Source organism: Orcinus orca, chromosome 1, assembly GCF_937001465.1.
Source record: "Orcinus orca chromosome 1, mOrcOrc1.1, whole genome shotgun sequence".
In the NCBI taxonomy this organism is placed as follows: Eukaryota; Metazoa; Chordata; class Mammalia; order Artiodactyla; family Delphinidae; genus Orcinus; species Orcinus orca.
In genome coordinates, this window is record NC_064559.1 from 61368399 (window position 1) to 61383965 (window position 15567).

The following is a 15567-nucleotide window of genomic DNA, read 5'->3' on the forward strand; positions in this document are numbered from 1 at the left end:
TAGCCAGGTCATGGAAGCAACCTAAATGCCCATCGACAGACAAATGGATAAAGAAGATGTGGTACATATATACAATGGAATATTACTCAGCCTTAAACAGGAATGAAATTAGGTCATTTGTAGAGACGTGGATGGATCTAGAGTCTGTCATACAGAATGAAGTAAGTCAGAAAGAGAAAAACAAATATCGTATATTAACGCATATATGTGGAACCTACAAAAATGGTACAGATGAACCGGTTTGCAGGGCAAAAACTGAGACACAGATGTAGAGAACAAATGTACGGACAACAAGGGCCAAATGCGGTGGAGGGGGGTGGTGGTGCTGTGATGAATTGGGAGATTGGAATTGACATGTATACTCTAATATGTATAAAATGGATAACTAATAAGAACTTGCTATATAAAAAAATAAAACTACATTTATAAAAATGTTTTACCTAATTAAGTAGTTACTACTTTTTTTTTTTTGCATGTGACTTTATAACTCTATGACTCAGTTGCCTGCATTTTACTTCTGTAACTTGGCCACTTAAATTATTAAAAAAGATGATTTTGGAGCCCTACTATGTACTTTTTTTTTTTTTGCCACAGAATTGTTTAAGGTGTCAATTAACAGTAAAGGACTGAGTGACTTAGAGCACTGCGTGCAATGCTCTAAAAATATTTGAGTTTGAGTGAAAAGAAACACAATAAAAACTGAGTTCCAGCCGATCCAGCTGCCCAACCAGCTTTAGGAACCAGTAATTCATATCTGAAAGGGCTGGGGTTTGAAAAGTCTATGTACGTCAACTTTGAAAAAACGTTTGCCATGGCTTCATGGGAGCCTCCAGATGGGGCACAGAAGTAGGCAGAGACCACCGAGGCTCAGAAAAGTAATCTCGCTAAACTCAACACAGCACCTAACAGCCGCTTTCTGAGGGCTCACCCCCCAGGGACCGCCGCAAAGCAGTAGTTCTCAACCAGAGACGGTTTTGTCCCCAACTCCCCTCCCTGAGGACATCTGGCAATGTCTGGAGACGTTTTTGATTGTCACAAATCGGAGGGGATGCTCCTGGCATCTCATGGCGAGGGCTGGGTATGCTAACCATCCTACGATGCACAGGGCAGCGTACCCCAACCCAACCATGACAAAGAATGATCCAGCCACAGGTGTCAGTACTGCTGAGTCCGAGAAGCGCCAGTCCTAACTTCACGCGAACCCCCCTGGGCATCCACTCTCTTGAGTCCCTCTGAGTATCTCACTCAGTAGGCCCTGTCCCTGGTGGTGGGGGGGCGGGGCGGGGTTTATACACACAGACACAAAGGTTCGCAGCTTTGAAGGGGTGGTGGAGGGGCGCCAGCAATGCCTGATGTCCACTCATGAACTCTCCCCCCCACCCCGCCCCGCAATGCCAGGCACCCAGGAATGCTGACTTCAAGTATTCTTTTTAGAGAGCCTTCCAAATTTTTAAAAATCCTTCTAAGTAAAAGAAACCTCGCTCAAAAGAACCTTCAGCACTTATTACCTCATTTAAACTTCACAGCCATCCAGTCGGGTCGGGACTCAGGATCACCATGAGACAGAGGAGGAGACTGGGGTACACAACGAGGTTTAGGTAACTTTTCCTAGGTGACACAGCCCTTGAGTGGCAGAGCCGCAGGCCCGGGCCCTCCGGGTTCCGAGGCCACTGTGGAACTGCGCGGTGGGGTTCCAGACGACGGGGGAGGGGGGCGTTCCGATCCCAGCCCGGCTTCCATCCGGCTCGCACCTCCTCCGCTGCTGCCGCCCTTCCCTGGCTGGGAGGTGAAGGCATCCAAGGCGGCCCTCTAGCATGGCCCTCACCAGGGAGGGCGGCCCTCGGGGGCAGAGGCGGGGCCTGGGACGTGGAGCGGACAGGTGGCGTGGGGCAGAGGCAGCTCCTCCCACGGGCCGCCGCGGCTGCGCAGAGAGGGCCCTGCCCAGCCTCTCGCGCCGCGCGGGTTCCCACTGGTGCCGTCTGGCAGGCCAGGTCTTATTCCTCCGCAACCACGCTCACCTTCGAACGTGGCCAGCAGCACCTGTAGGAGCTACTGGTTCATGAAGCAAGTCAGCTCCAAGGCCCATCACCTGTGCATTTAGGGTCCCCCAACCTTGCCCGCTCACAGCATCCGCCAGGAGCCTCTCTGTGCCCCTCTGAGGCCAGCAGCCAGCCAATACCTAGAAATCAATGAGTAATGGCGAGTCCCTGAGGTTTCCTTATTTTTTCCTCCATTAAACCGCTCCTCGGTTCCCTCAGTCTGTCTCTGCTTTTGTTTCACAGCAAGAGGCTGCTTGTGGACGAGGCGGGCTAGCGGTCCTGCAGGGACCAACCTCACTCTCCTCCTCTGGCTGGGACTGATGCCGGACTTGGACATTCATGCCCCAGGGCTCGTCCCGTGTCTTCATTTCCTGGTGGTCACACTTTAGTCTGATCCACAGATTCCTGTTGAAAACTACCCAGCAGGGCACCTTTGCATCCAGAGGCCTTGAGTCACGCTGTGGGACCATCTCTAAATCTATCCCTCTAACCAGCGCCCCCTCCCAGCTGTCCTATTTCGGCTCACAGCACTGTATCCTGCATCTGGTCCTTTAAGATCTGAAATTGCCCCTGGACCATCCCTCTGCAGCAGCCTCCTCATTCCCCCAACGTCCTCTCTGCTCAGAACCGCCTCCCAACTACTATGTACTTTATTTTTTATTTTTATTTTTTTGCAGTACGCGGGCCTCTCACTGTTGTGGCCTCTCCCGTTGCGGAGCACAGGCTCCGGACGCACAGGCTCAGCGGCCATGGCTCATGGGCCCCGCCGCTCTGCGGCATGTGGGATCTTCCCGGACCGGGGCACGAACCCGCGTCCCCTGAATCAGCAGGCGGACTCTCAACCACTGCGCCACCAGGGAAGCCCTACTATGTACTTCTTATGTTACCTTATTTCATCCTCACAAAAACCCCATTTTACAAATGGGATTTGACAGATGGGAGCCCTGAGGCTCAGAGCCCAGTAGTGACCTGGCACAAGGTGATATCAGCAGCTGGGATTCCAACTCAGAATTCAAACCTTGCACCAAGAACAGTGTACTTTATCACATCAGAGCTCCGTTCCCTGTTTTCCAATGGATGCATCTCACCTTATTTCTCAATGGCTTATGGCACCTTTAAAAAAACAATTATGTTAATACAAATCAGATTCTACCTTATTATGTTGTTGATGTTTTCAGCATTTATCTCCAACATGACATTGGGCCTATCCTGCTCATTATTTGAGTTTGGTGATTATAGACAGATTGCTTAGGTTGTAGCAGAGAAAGAATTTGGAGGTGGAAGGCTTCAGGACAGCTCAGGTCTTCAGTCCCTCCCATCCCCATAATTATCCCTCTGAGTAATTGCTTTGTGCCCTTTGGTGGAGGCAAACAATAGCCACATTGAAATAAGCATTTTGTGTAAATGATGGTGGGATTCTTTTTTTTTAAGGTTTATTTTTAACTTTCAGTTTTTGAAAAGAACACAGTTAAGAAGATTGACTAAAACTGCGGCCTATGTTCAACCGAACTGAAAATCTACCCAACTGGATAATTTCTTTAAAATCATGTCAAAACTCTTGCCCTTTCTCTCTCCCTTTCAGAGTGCCCAGGATCCAAAGTCCTGTGGGCAATGGCCTCAGCAGTGGATGCTGAGGAAGTGGCCAAGCCCGAGGATATCAAGGCGGCTCCTTTCCAGCTCCTTTCAGGGCTCCCTCCTGTGCTGCCAGCATTCAGTGGGGACCTTCTTTGAATACTGGGGCAATTTGATATGTTATTTGGCAAACAATACAATAGAATGTGCAAATGAACAGCACCTTCCTCTCCATTTTAAGAGTTGCTGGGTAACTGTTTTCTCTTTTGCACGTAAACTTGATGTCAGTGCAGTTTTGGTGAGTTTGCTTGACTGATTAATGCTACATCTTAACGAAGCCAGACTTGTGCATATAATCCCTATACAGACCACTTCACTCTCTTTTTTCTCTGCTGACTGATTGCTCTCCTGAATCTCACAAATCTGGGGCCTTGATCACCAGGCTGGCTAGTCGAGACACTCTTGGAGGGTATTTGCTATTCCATCTCTCCCACTGATTAAGTAGCACGATTTATCTGTCTACCCAACAATGAGTCTTTCTTTGAATCTGAATAGTGCATAGCTTCAGAAGCAATTTCAGTGCTAATCTAAATCTCTGCGAAATGTACTGAAATTGTCATCCTAACTGAAATGCAAAGTGCACAATGTTCTATGCCCACAACCCTGAGTCAGTAATTGCACACATAACCTTGAGATTGCATTGATTGCAAAGGCTGCCTTTATTTTTCATGGAACCCTGCCATTTGGGGAGGGGACTTTGGACTTTGAGAACACAGGCACTCTTTGCCCCCTGGAGTGCCTTGGTTTGATTTCTGGCCGAACCTCTTTGTTAGCTATGAAAACTTGGGCAAGTCTTCACTTTTTCAAAGCCTCATAGTCATTATCTAGAAAATGGGATAAGTAGTCAGAACCTACCTTATAAGGCTGTGTTAAGTACAAAACAAGATAATCCATATAAAAGCACTCAGCACAGTGTCTTGTAAATAACAAATACTCAAGTAAATGTGATGATTAACATGTTAATTTTCATCTTATGTAAGGGAAAATGAGGATGTGCTAGATGAAACGATGACCAAATCATCTTTTGATGCTAGGTCTGGATTCATGAAATATTGAAATAGACTCTGTATAAAGGTTAACTTTCTGCTGTTGAGAGGCAGTGGAGATCATTGGTTAAATAACACATTTAATGTATGAGGAACAGATGCCAAAGAAGAGCCAGAATTATTACATTTTCATTTTTATTTTAAAACTTTTAGCAAGAACCACCACACCAGTCAGTCTTCATAGTCTTTCGTGGCAACAGAACACAGGTAAAGATTCCCTGGTTCATCATGGATCATTGATCAACTAGAGTCTCATGGTGAGTCACTTACTTGTTCAGAACCAGTTTTCCCATTGCAAAAATGGGATGAGAAATCTTAGTTCACTGGGTTCTCATTAGGAATGAGTAAGATAATGCATGTGAAAACACTTCCTAATCCACAAAATGCTTTAAAAAGTACAGTATTGTTATTATTATTATTTGTGGCTAAAAAGTTTAATAAGAAAGCTATATAATTCTTGAAAACAAGTTGAGTGAATGCTACAGGCCATTGTAGGCTCAGCTCTTCTTTTCCTGGATCTATATTATTGATCCCCTGCTGGACAGATGGCATTGGATGAAGTGGGCCTGCTCCAAAATCTTACTCATGGCATGTCCACTATTCTACTCCCTGCCCTCATAGACCACATATGACAGAACTACTCATAGGCTAGAAAAGAACTAATTCCTCCCTTTGAATATCTTGTGTTTTTTCAGGAAAGAAGTCTCTCGCCTTAAGGAACTGAAATCCATTTCTTGATATGGAAGTAATATACCTTGTTGGAAATTAAATTATTTGCAAAGAATGTCTTACTAAAAAAAAAACCCACAAACAAACCCCCCCCACTGAATCAGTTGGTATTATTCCTGCAGATTCATTAATGAAAAAGAGCTGCCCCTCTATTAGGCAGTATGGGTGAGAGTCCTCAGGTCACTTGTGTGTGATAGTGGGTAAAGCTCTGTTACACACCTTTAGCTGGAAAAGATCTTCCATCTACTGAGGCCTGGAGCATGTTAAACCTCCTATTTTCATATCCAGTTTCATCTCTTGCCATATGTCAGCTTTTATTTGATGTTTAGCCAGACAATATTATTTTCCTTTTAGTTTCTGTAGTGGTCTTTGCACGCTCATACCTTGGGGCCTTTGCACGCTCATACCTTGGGGCCTTTGCACATGTTATTTCTATGTCTTGAACAAATCTCTCTCTCTCCCCGCTATCATTGCATGTGACTATAGCCTACTCTATAGTGATTTATAGCACTTGTAAATTGATCCATCTGTCTATCTGTCTCCTTCACCAGATTGTATGTCTAAAGAGAAGGACCATTTCACCACTGCGTAATCCTCACTGTATTCCTTTTGCTCTGCCAAGTTCCTTGTTCATTTTAGATGTTCAGTAAGTATTTGCAGAATGAAAAAGTAAATGAAGATGTGCCGATACTTTTATTTTCAACATTATAATCTCTTTTGGATTTTTTTTTAATCGGTAAGGGTGTAAAATCCTTATGTAGTATGTAAAGGCCTAGGATCCTTAAGCCCTCTGTCAATGACAAGATAAAACAATGAGGATTCCTTATTTAAATCTGAGCAAAGACTCAGTCATGGGCAAAGTTGCTTTTCTTGTTCAGCAAAGTAACACCTTAAAGATATAATGAAAAATGGAAGAAATTATGGAAAATGTTGGATTTCTATGAGGAAAAGGAAGATTTGTCTTTGGAAATAGCCCTAGCTAAATGAAGGGAATTGAAGTCCTAGCATTGGGATAGCTAATTGGTGAGAATTACTTTCCATGTGTGGAGTGATTGTCAGTTGAGGAAGACCAGCTGAAGTAGGAAATGCTCTACCTTGAGGGATTCAGGGCAAGGTTCAGGCACCTAAGGAGTCTTCTTTTTAACTGAGGGCACAGCCCTGGGTAGCAGGCAGTCACCTGTAATTGTTTTTAATACTACTTGGGGCTTCCCTGGTGGCACAGTGGTTGAGAATCTGCCTGCTAATGCAGGGGACACGGGTTCGAGCCCTGGTCCGGGAAGATCCCACATGCCTCGAAGCAACTAGGCCCGTGAGCCAGAACTGCTGAGCCTGCGCGTCTGGAGCCTGTGCTCCGCAACAAGAGAGGCCGTGATAGTGAGAGGCTCGCGCACCGCAATGAGGAGTGGCCCCCGCTTGAGGAAGCCCTCGCACAGAAACGAAGACCCAACACAGCCCAAAGTAAGTAAGTAAATAAATAAATACTCCTGTTCTCTGTTTTTTTTTTTTTTTTTTTTTTTCCTGTACACGGGCCTCTCACTGCTGTGGCCTCTCCCGTCCAGGATTTGAACCTCTGAGTCTGCCATTGTAAACTCATGCTTTCTATTGCCTCTTTGCCATGAGTCTGCCATTGTAAACTCATGCTTTCTATTGCCTCTTTGCCATTAGTATTACTGGTTTTAAAAGGGTATGGGATAGAGGAGAGTGGTGAGTCTTTGACCAGATGCACTGATTTCATTAGGTTTGGCATGCGGCAGTGTAGTTACCCAGTCATACTGATCAGCAAAACTTTTTCCCACTCAAGTATGACCTTTTGCACCTGTCTGCATATAACCTAGAGGGCCTGGAAATTCTCTGTTTAATTATCGCAGTTATTCCAGTAAGCCGCCGAACTGAAAGTGAATAAAGCCACAAAAGGGAAGAGGTGTACAACTATCTTAGGCTCAGGTATACCTCACTGGTTAGGCTCTCAGGGGCGGCCCCATACAGTGATATTATGCTGCTGTGTTTATGATACTAATTTCAGGTAAATTTTATCATAATGTACTTTCCTTAGTGAAAACCAAACCGTAGGCAAGAATATCTTACGAGTTAAGAAAAGTTTGCCGTAATGAAATATTGGGAAATAGGAAGGGGAAGAAAAAGATTAAGCAAGGGGTATTTCACCTGTGGGATGGCAAATATTTGTTTTTACTAGATTAACTATTAGTATCGTGATTAGAGCTGTGGATCAGTCGACTTCTGCTTCTTCTGAAAGTGGCCTAATCTTGGAGTCAGCCAGTCCCTTTAGCTCCTAGACCCTCCAATTCTCGCTTAGTCAAATGGAAGCAAGAATTATCAGCAGAGAACACTTACTATGCGTGTGGAGTGGATAAATAGCTGGTCAGTCTCCAAGGGCCATATTGGCACCTCTCTGCTACCTCATTTCTCCCCCAGCTGCTTCCCAGAAGTTACTGGGATTTGTGGATATGTGAAGGGGGAGATTGAATGGGGGATGGGAAAGCAGAGAAGGTAGGGAAGTCTGAAATGTGACAATGGGAGTGGCTTACAGGGCAGCTACTTATAACTCATACATCCACATCAACCAGCATGAATTCAAGAGTTGAGGTTGGGAGGAAAGTGGGGGCTTGGTGGAAAATGCTTAGGGGGAGAGTGAGGTTAACACTGGCCACAGGTTCTTCCTGTTGAACCTAAAAAGCTGTATTCAATTAGTTAGACACCAACACACCTACCCAGTACAGACTCATGGGCTCTGCAGTTCAGGTCCTTAAAGATTAAAGCTCCCAGCAGAGATGTAGATGGGCACCTACTCTAAGACAACTACGAGGAAACCATGGCAACAGAAGGAGGCAATGGCAAAGAAAATACTAAATGGTGTAGGCAGCCAGAAAAGAAGCTCTAGAGTCCTTGAACTGTCCACTGAAAGTTGGAATGTGGCATTTCTGCCCAGAGCCCTCCAGCTCATGTGGGTCATAGCCCTGAGAATAGATGTGACTGGGCCAAGAAAGAAAAAGAAGTGCTAAATGTAGAAGGACATTATCAGACCAGTTTGATGAGTAATATTTGCCTAGTGCTTTGACGCTTTTGAAAGAAACATGAAATCAAAGGGTAAATGATTAGGACAGTACACAAAGCAGGTAGCTGCCTACCATGGCTTTAAGATAATCCCAGATCTATGCTCCTACGTAAGAAGAAAAAGTAGCCTATTGAAAAGACTTTCGTAATTTATTTAGAAAGGATCTCATGTTCTAAGGAAAGGACAGCTTTTTCTTTGTTAGAGGCGAGCAAACACTCAAGTTCGAGGCCATGAGAACAGATGTAATTAATAGAATGCTAACTCATTATTCCTGACATCAAATCTCCCAGATGCCTGAGCGTGAGAAAGGAAAAGCCACTCAGGTGAGAAACTGTGGCTTATTAGCACAAGGAGAAAACCACTATCATTTCTGCTCTCTGCTTTACATTTATATAACGATGAATAGTTTATAATACAATTTTTATTGAAGTTGACAGCTCTGAATACCACAAAATGAAAATGAATGGATATTAATATCCCCATCTGTAGATTAAAAAACTGGGACTTGGGCTCAAATGCTCAGAATGAGTGTTTCACCTCCTCTACTCCCTCCAAATCTGGCCTCATCCTCTCATGTTACAATTGCTTGACATTCTTGATAAAATGGAAATAAGCAGACTGACCACCAATGGGTCTGCCCGTTACCTCCAGGCTGTGTCCTGATAGGCTCCCTGCTTGGGGGGGATGCACAGATAGTCATATTATGGGTTTTATGGCATGTACATTATTGGTGATTATATAATAACTGACAAGAGTTGAGCAGTTACTGGCACAGAAAGAACACTGTGCTAAGAACTTTTCTTGTATTATCCTCTCAATAACCTCTGAAATCAGTATTATTATAACTCACTTCACAGATGAGGACACAGACACAAATATGAAGCAACTTTCCCAAGGTCACACAGTAAGTGTAAACCCATCTAGATCTGTACTCATAGACTTAATAATTAATACTTTGTCATTAACTTTGTTGTCAATGACATTCCTGAGTCTAAATGAAGTTAGAGGAACAATTAATGCAGTGGAAAAGAGCACAAACTCAGAGTCCGGTGCCATGAGTTCTTGTCCCAACTCTGTGACATTAGCTATGTATCTTCTTCTCAATTTCCTCATCTGCAAAATGAAGGTTAGATTCTGCATAATCTCCATGGTTCCTCACAGATCTAATAGGGTATATTTGACTAAAGACTCTGCTCTATTAGATCATCAAGTGTCTTCATTTCCTAAACTACAGTCTGAAGATACTCTCTGGGTTTCTGAAACTCTGAAAAGCTATCCTAATTACCTTAGAAAAACCAAATGTATAAGAACTATTTTATTTAGTGCTTGAGCTCTGCAAGCCTCCCAAGAATGCTGATAACTAAAGTTTTCATGCTGCTGCGTGGGTTTACATTGACTTTGACATCCAGTGTCCAATGACTCCTCATGTCAATTCTGAGAAGTGGGTGGGAGATGTTGGCTCACTGCAGCAAGGGAGGGTATCACCGCCGTTCAGACACCCCTCCTTCAATGGCTTTTGGCAGTTTAAAAATCACTTCCACAGATCATAACACCCTCTGAGGTAGGTGCTAAGCATTCTCATTTTATAGATGAAGAAATTAAACCCCAGAAAGTGGTATGTCTTGACTAAACTCTAAATACTTATAAGTAAAGACCTAGGTCCTAAACCTCATCTTCTGACTCTACATCTAAATGCATTTCCATTGCCTCTTGTAAGAAAGGCAGGGCTCTACAGTGGCAGGTAAGACTCATGACTCCACTCTTTACCATCCATGTAATCTTGGGTAAGTCAACCAAACTTTTTGCATCTCACCTTGTAACCAACTTGGGGGTCTGGCTGCTCACCACTCAAGAGCCAATAAAGAGGCAAGGTTGGTGGAAAGGAAAGTTTGTTTTATTTTGGAGGCTGGCAACTGGTGGGGAGGGTGTACTCCTGTCCAAAGGCAGACTCCCCCACAACCACCCAACTGACAATCAGTGGGCAAGTCTATACAAAGGGAGGGGGCTACATGCAGAAACAGCACAGTCAGCTCTGACAGTCATCTTGAAATTGGTCATCTGTGGTCTGATCAACATCATCTTGGTTGTTTTAGGTACAGTTAATCTTCAGTTCCAGGGTCGGTTTGTTCCCATTTCCTTGAGGCCAGTTCTCAGAATTGTGGCAGCTTATATCTTGGCTATAGTCTGGTCATCATGTAGTTAACTTCTTCCGCCTGGTGGGGGTTTCAGTATCTATAAAACAGCTCACAGGATATGGCTCAGAATATTATCTGTAGCCCTTGAGAAGGAACTAAATGTCCTTGACTATGCTTAATGACTAAACTATTATTATTTGGTCTCCTTTGACTTCCTTTGTTTCTGCATTTTCTCACTTCTCTGATTAAACTTATTCTTTGGCTAAATTTTTTCCACAGGCAAAAGGCAGGCAGAGGACATGGGGGAGAAGGACCATAGGGTCCTGTAAGGTTTCAATCTGTGAAATAGGTTAATAATACTTACCATGCAATGGTAATGGCTCAAAACTGACACATTCAAAATTACCTAGTAGAGCAGCTAGCACAAAGTAGGTACTCAAAATCACTCTTGTTTCCACTTCTCCATGTTTGAAAACCTAGTATTTTCTTTTTCTTTTTTTTTTGAAAACCTAGTGTTTTCTTATGCTTCCAGAAAGTCTACAGTTTTGTCCTTACTGTCTTAACTATTGGGTTGGCCAACAAGCTCGTTCGGGTTTTTCCATAAGATGTAACATCTTTTCTTATGGAAAATCCTGAACGAACTTTTTTGCCAACCCAATAATTAATATACAAATGAAGAACCAATATTTTAAAGTTTTCCTGTATAAATGATTTTCTTGTCAGTGAAGAGCAAAGAAGAAGGTAGATTAGAAATTTGAAAAATTGTCAATTTAATACATCAGGATAATCTAGGGCTACAGAGTCACAGATTTCTTGCTCTAAGTCTCTTCATTCTCTTAGCTTCTAAATCTCATTTTCCATCTTTCAAACTCATCTTTAAAAAGTGAACTCACAAATGATATAATGTATTAGTCAAGCTGCTCTCTTAGGCATTAAGTTGAGAAATGGAAACTCTAATGGAAACTCAAGCGTTGGAAAATGTATCCTCAGCATATACAGTTGTGTCCTTGGTGAAATATTTACCCATTCTCAATTTACAGTGTAATAAGCAAAAGACTAGTGCTCAAAGAGAATAAACAAGTCTCCAAGCTAGATTTTTCAATTTTTTATATTATTGTTCATACATTGTTCATACATTGTTCACACTTATTTAAAAACAGAACATTTTATTTTAACCATTGTTATTATTTTTCAATTCCAGCAGTGTGGTGTCCTGCTGGTTTTCTCACCTGATTGTCACAATTGGTTTCTGATGTTGGGGAAGGGAAGGCAAACTATCATTTATGGACCTACAGTGTGTTGAAGGATCTTTGCATTATCACATTTAATCCATTTGACCCTGAAGAGGACTGTGCAGACTTGCACAGTGTTGTCTGACTCCAGAGTCTGTGTTCTCCTGGTGGGAGAACACTTTATCATATTACCTCCAGAATTCCTTTGTGATCCTTGTCAGTACCTCTGGTGGAGCAAAGAAAACAGGAATGATTTCTTAGGAAGTGATATGAGTAATTTCAAGATCTTTTCAACCGTGACAATCCTCTCTTAAAATAGAAGAATGGAAATCCATTTGTCAGAGGAATTCTCTAGTTGAGAAGAGGCAGAAAGGTATAAAGGGAGTATGGTAGACTAGAAATAGGACCCCGGGATCTGGGTCCTGGTTTGGGATCTGGGGTAAATTCTAAACGCTTTCTGAGCCCTGATTTCCTCTTGTATTAAAACAAAGATTTGGAAACATAAATCTCTAACTTCCCTTCAAGCTCTAGGATCTCGTGGTCTAAACTGAGTCTTCTTATATGACTCTTGTTAATGGTGAAACAATTCAGGCTTAAGAACAGTTATGTTAAGTACACTAGCCTTTTAAGAGCTTAATTTTGGTTATGTATAATAATGGGTTTAACAAAAACCAGAAATGATGAAAGACGGGTAGCTGAAACCCTCATTTATCTTCTCCTGAGACAAGGGGTTGGCAGTTTGCCAGACAAAGTTTATTTTCTAGCAACATGCCAGGAAAACAGCATGGGTTTGGTAGCACAGAAGGTACAGCCACTTTGGGATTTTTTGCTTCCATACTGTAATCAGATTCTCCCAGTCCCAGTGGGCATGGCCTTAGAGTGAGTTGAGCAGTGGTCATCTCCTAAGTTTAAGCTGAGAACCATACGCTACAAGGTACCTCCTGCCCAGTGACTAATGAGTTGCATGAGTGGTTGTGGTTACTAGGAGGCAGAGGGGGGAATAATCCCTCAATGGTAAAGATGTTGGAGAAGGTTAGAGGTCATTCTGTAGAGGTAACTGGAAGACTGAACCTTCTTTGAAGGTTGAATAGGACCCAGATAAATAGAGAAGCGTTGGGGGCTAATAGGGTAAAATGAGATAAAGAACGTAGAGCAGCTGAGAAAAATTTAATTTAGCACAGGCGACTCAGATACAGAGGCCTTCTGAACTAAACCCAGAATTTCTAGGCTCTAAAGAAATGTAGAGTTATGTGCATGAGTCACAGTAGACAGATTAAAATTTTTTCAATTCCATTTCTTTATGTGAGTGACTTTGGTTCACTGACAATAAAGGTAATAACCAAATTGCTTATAAACTTGCTTTTTTCAAACTGATTTTACAGACACCACTCTGAAGAGGGTAACTTTGATACCTTCACAGGAATGTGCTTGCCTTTGACCAATTCGTTGGCGTTAGGGTCTCCACAGAAAATAATGCTATTAAAAGTTTCATGTGGCAGTTGGATCTTGGATTTTTTTGGCATCAGCTGCCTCTATCAATTCATTACAAGGAAACCATGTTCTTCTTAAACTCTTTGAGCTTAAAGTACAAACTGTCCAATTGAATGAGATGTGTGGGACCATTTTCAAGTCTAGAAGCACTTTACAGTGCTCCTGAGTATATGGCATCCCATTGGGGTCATGTCATTCATCAACTGAGGATAATGACAAAAAATAGGGCTCTGATAGCTTCACTGTGGATAGGTCCAAGTACAATATCAACATCTTCCTCTGCCTGTTCACACATACCAGTCATAAAATAATTTGCATGTAAAATAGTATTTTTTCTTTAAATCTATTTATTTATTTTTGGCTGCACTGGGCCTTCGTTGCTGCGCACTGGCTTTCTCTAGTTGCGGCAAGCGGGGGCTACTCTTCGCTGCTCTGCGTGGGCACGGGCTTGCACCGTGTGGAGCACGGGCTCTAGGTGCGTGGGCTTCAGTAGTTGTGGCATGTGGGCTCAATGGTTGTGGCTTGCAGGTTCTAGAGCGCAGGCTCTGTAGTTGTGGTGCACGGGCTTAGTTGCTCTGCGGCATGTGGGATCTTCCCGGACCAGGGCTCAAACCCGTGTCCTCCACATTGGCAGGTGGATTCTTAACCACTGCACCACGAGGGAAGTTCAAATAGTATTTTTTTCAAACTACTCCAATATCACAAGAATGATCTCCCTATGGAAACAGCAGTAAATAAGTATTATGTAGACACTATGGGCTTTAGTTTGGAGTCTTTGTTAATGTTAACATTCTATTTTTGTCATAGCTGATTTCTTCTAACTCTAGGCCAGTTAATATTCATGCATAATCTATGCCTTCTGAATTTGACTAGCTAAGGAGAACTTCCGGATTTTTTTTTTTTTTGCCTATTTAAAAATCAAGATTTGTCATCAGTAACTTAGGGAAACTTTTCTCACAGATGTTTCCATCATATAAGATGCTAAAGTAGTATTTTAGAGCTTAAGAATTGGTCTTTGGAGCCAAAACTCTTTAGTTATTCAAAGAATCATGAAGTTTTCCCCTCCTTCCCTTCATCTTTCAACCACAACAAAACTTAGCATGGTATGTGTATACATTTTAGCAAGCAAGGCATGGGGGATTCGAGACAAATGATCTCCAAATATCTGCCTTTAAGGAATGCAGAGTCTAAGAGAGTTAGACCTAAATAAGTAATCATGTAGACCACATGTCAGCTGAGTTACCCTGGCCATTAAGATTCAATGAGTTTGCTTCCAGTCCTAATCTATAAGCAGTGATAGCCTTCAGTCCCTCCCAATCCTTCCAAAAGAATTGTCTGTGGAGGAAGGAAAAGGGAGGAGGGGGGTGGTTAGGATGACACTTACATTCCCTCTCATCACTTCTGGCTGCATCTTGCTGTTCCATACATAACGTTCCTGCATCATATTGCCCAGGCTGTGGGACCTGACCCCTTTAGCCCCTGAAAACTTCAGGCACACAAGACATTTGTTTGTATAGTGGACTTTATCGAAAGTTTGAGATGATGGAGGGGTTTTACACTGTACATTCCATGTCCTCCTCTCTCTGTAAATACCCTATTTCTCCATCTTTCAGGCCCCCACCCTATTAACACAGAAGAGAGAAGCTTAACAGAATTGTAGAAAGTAAGGGATGAAACGAAGCATGAAGGATGAATAAACACTGGCCAGATTCTGGGGCACATCACAGCAGTGAGGGAACCTTTTCTTCCTTTAATTAGGGGGAGCCCTCCACCTTCTCCATCTCTGCTCCATGCTCTCCTATCCATGGACTCTACAATGTGTCTGCCCAGCCACGACCAGCTACTCCTGCCTCACACTTCAGTGGTACCCGAAACTGTAGAGACTGAAATTTTCTATTTTGCTTCGTCTCTTCTCTAGTACCCATAAAGGAAAGGGAGCATTATAAAGAATTATTGATATTGAATTATGTCACTTCTTTTAGAAAGCAATCATGGCTGTTTTAAGTATTATATTTTTCCCTTTTAAAATTGCAATACAGTCTAATCAAATCCAGCCCTAGATCAAGGTGTTCATATGCTCTCATACAAGGGATAATGGATTCTTTACTTCCCATCCTGAGCCGTGACTCTAAAAGTATAAACAGTAGTCATGTTCCATACCAGGAGCAGACTTCAATGACTACTAAAAAG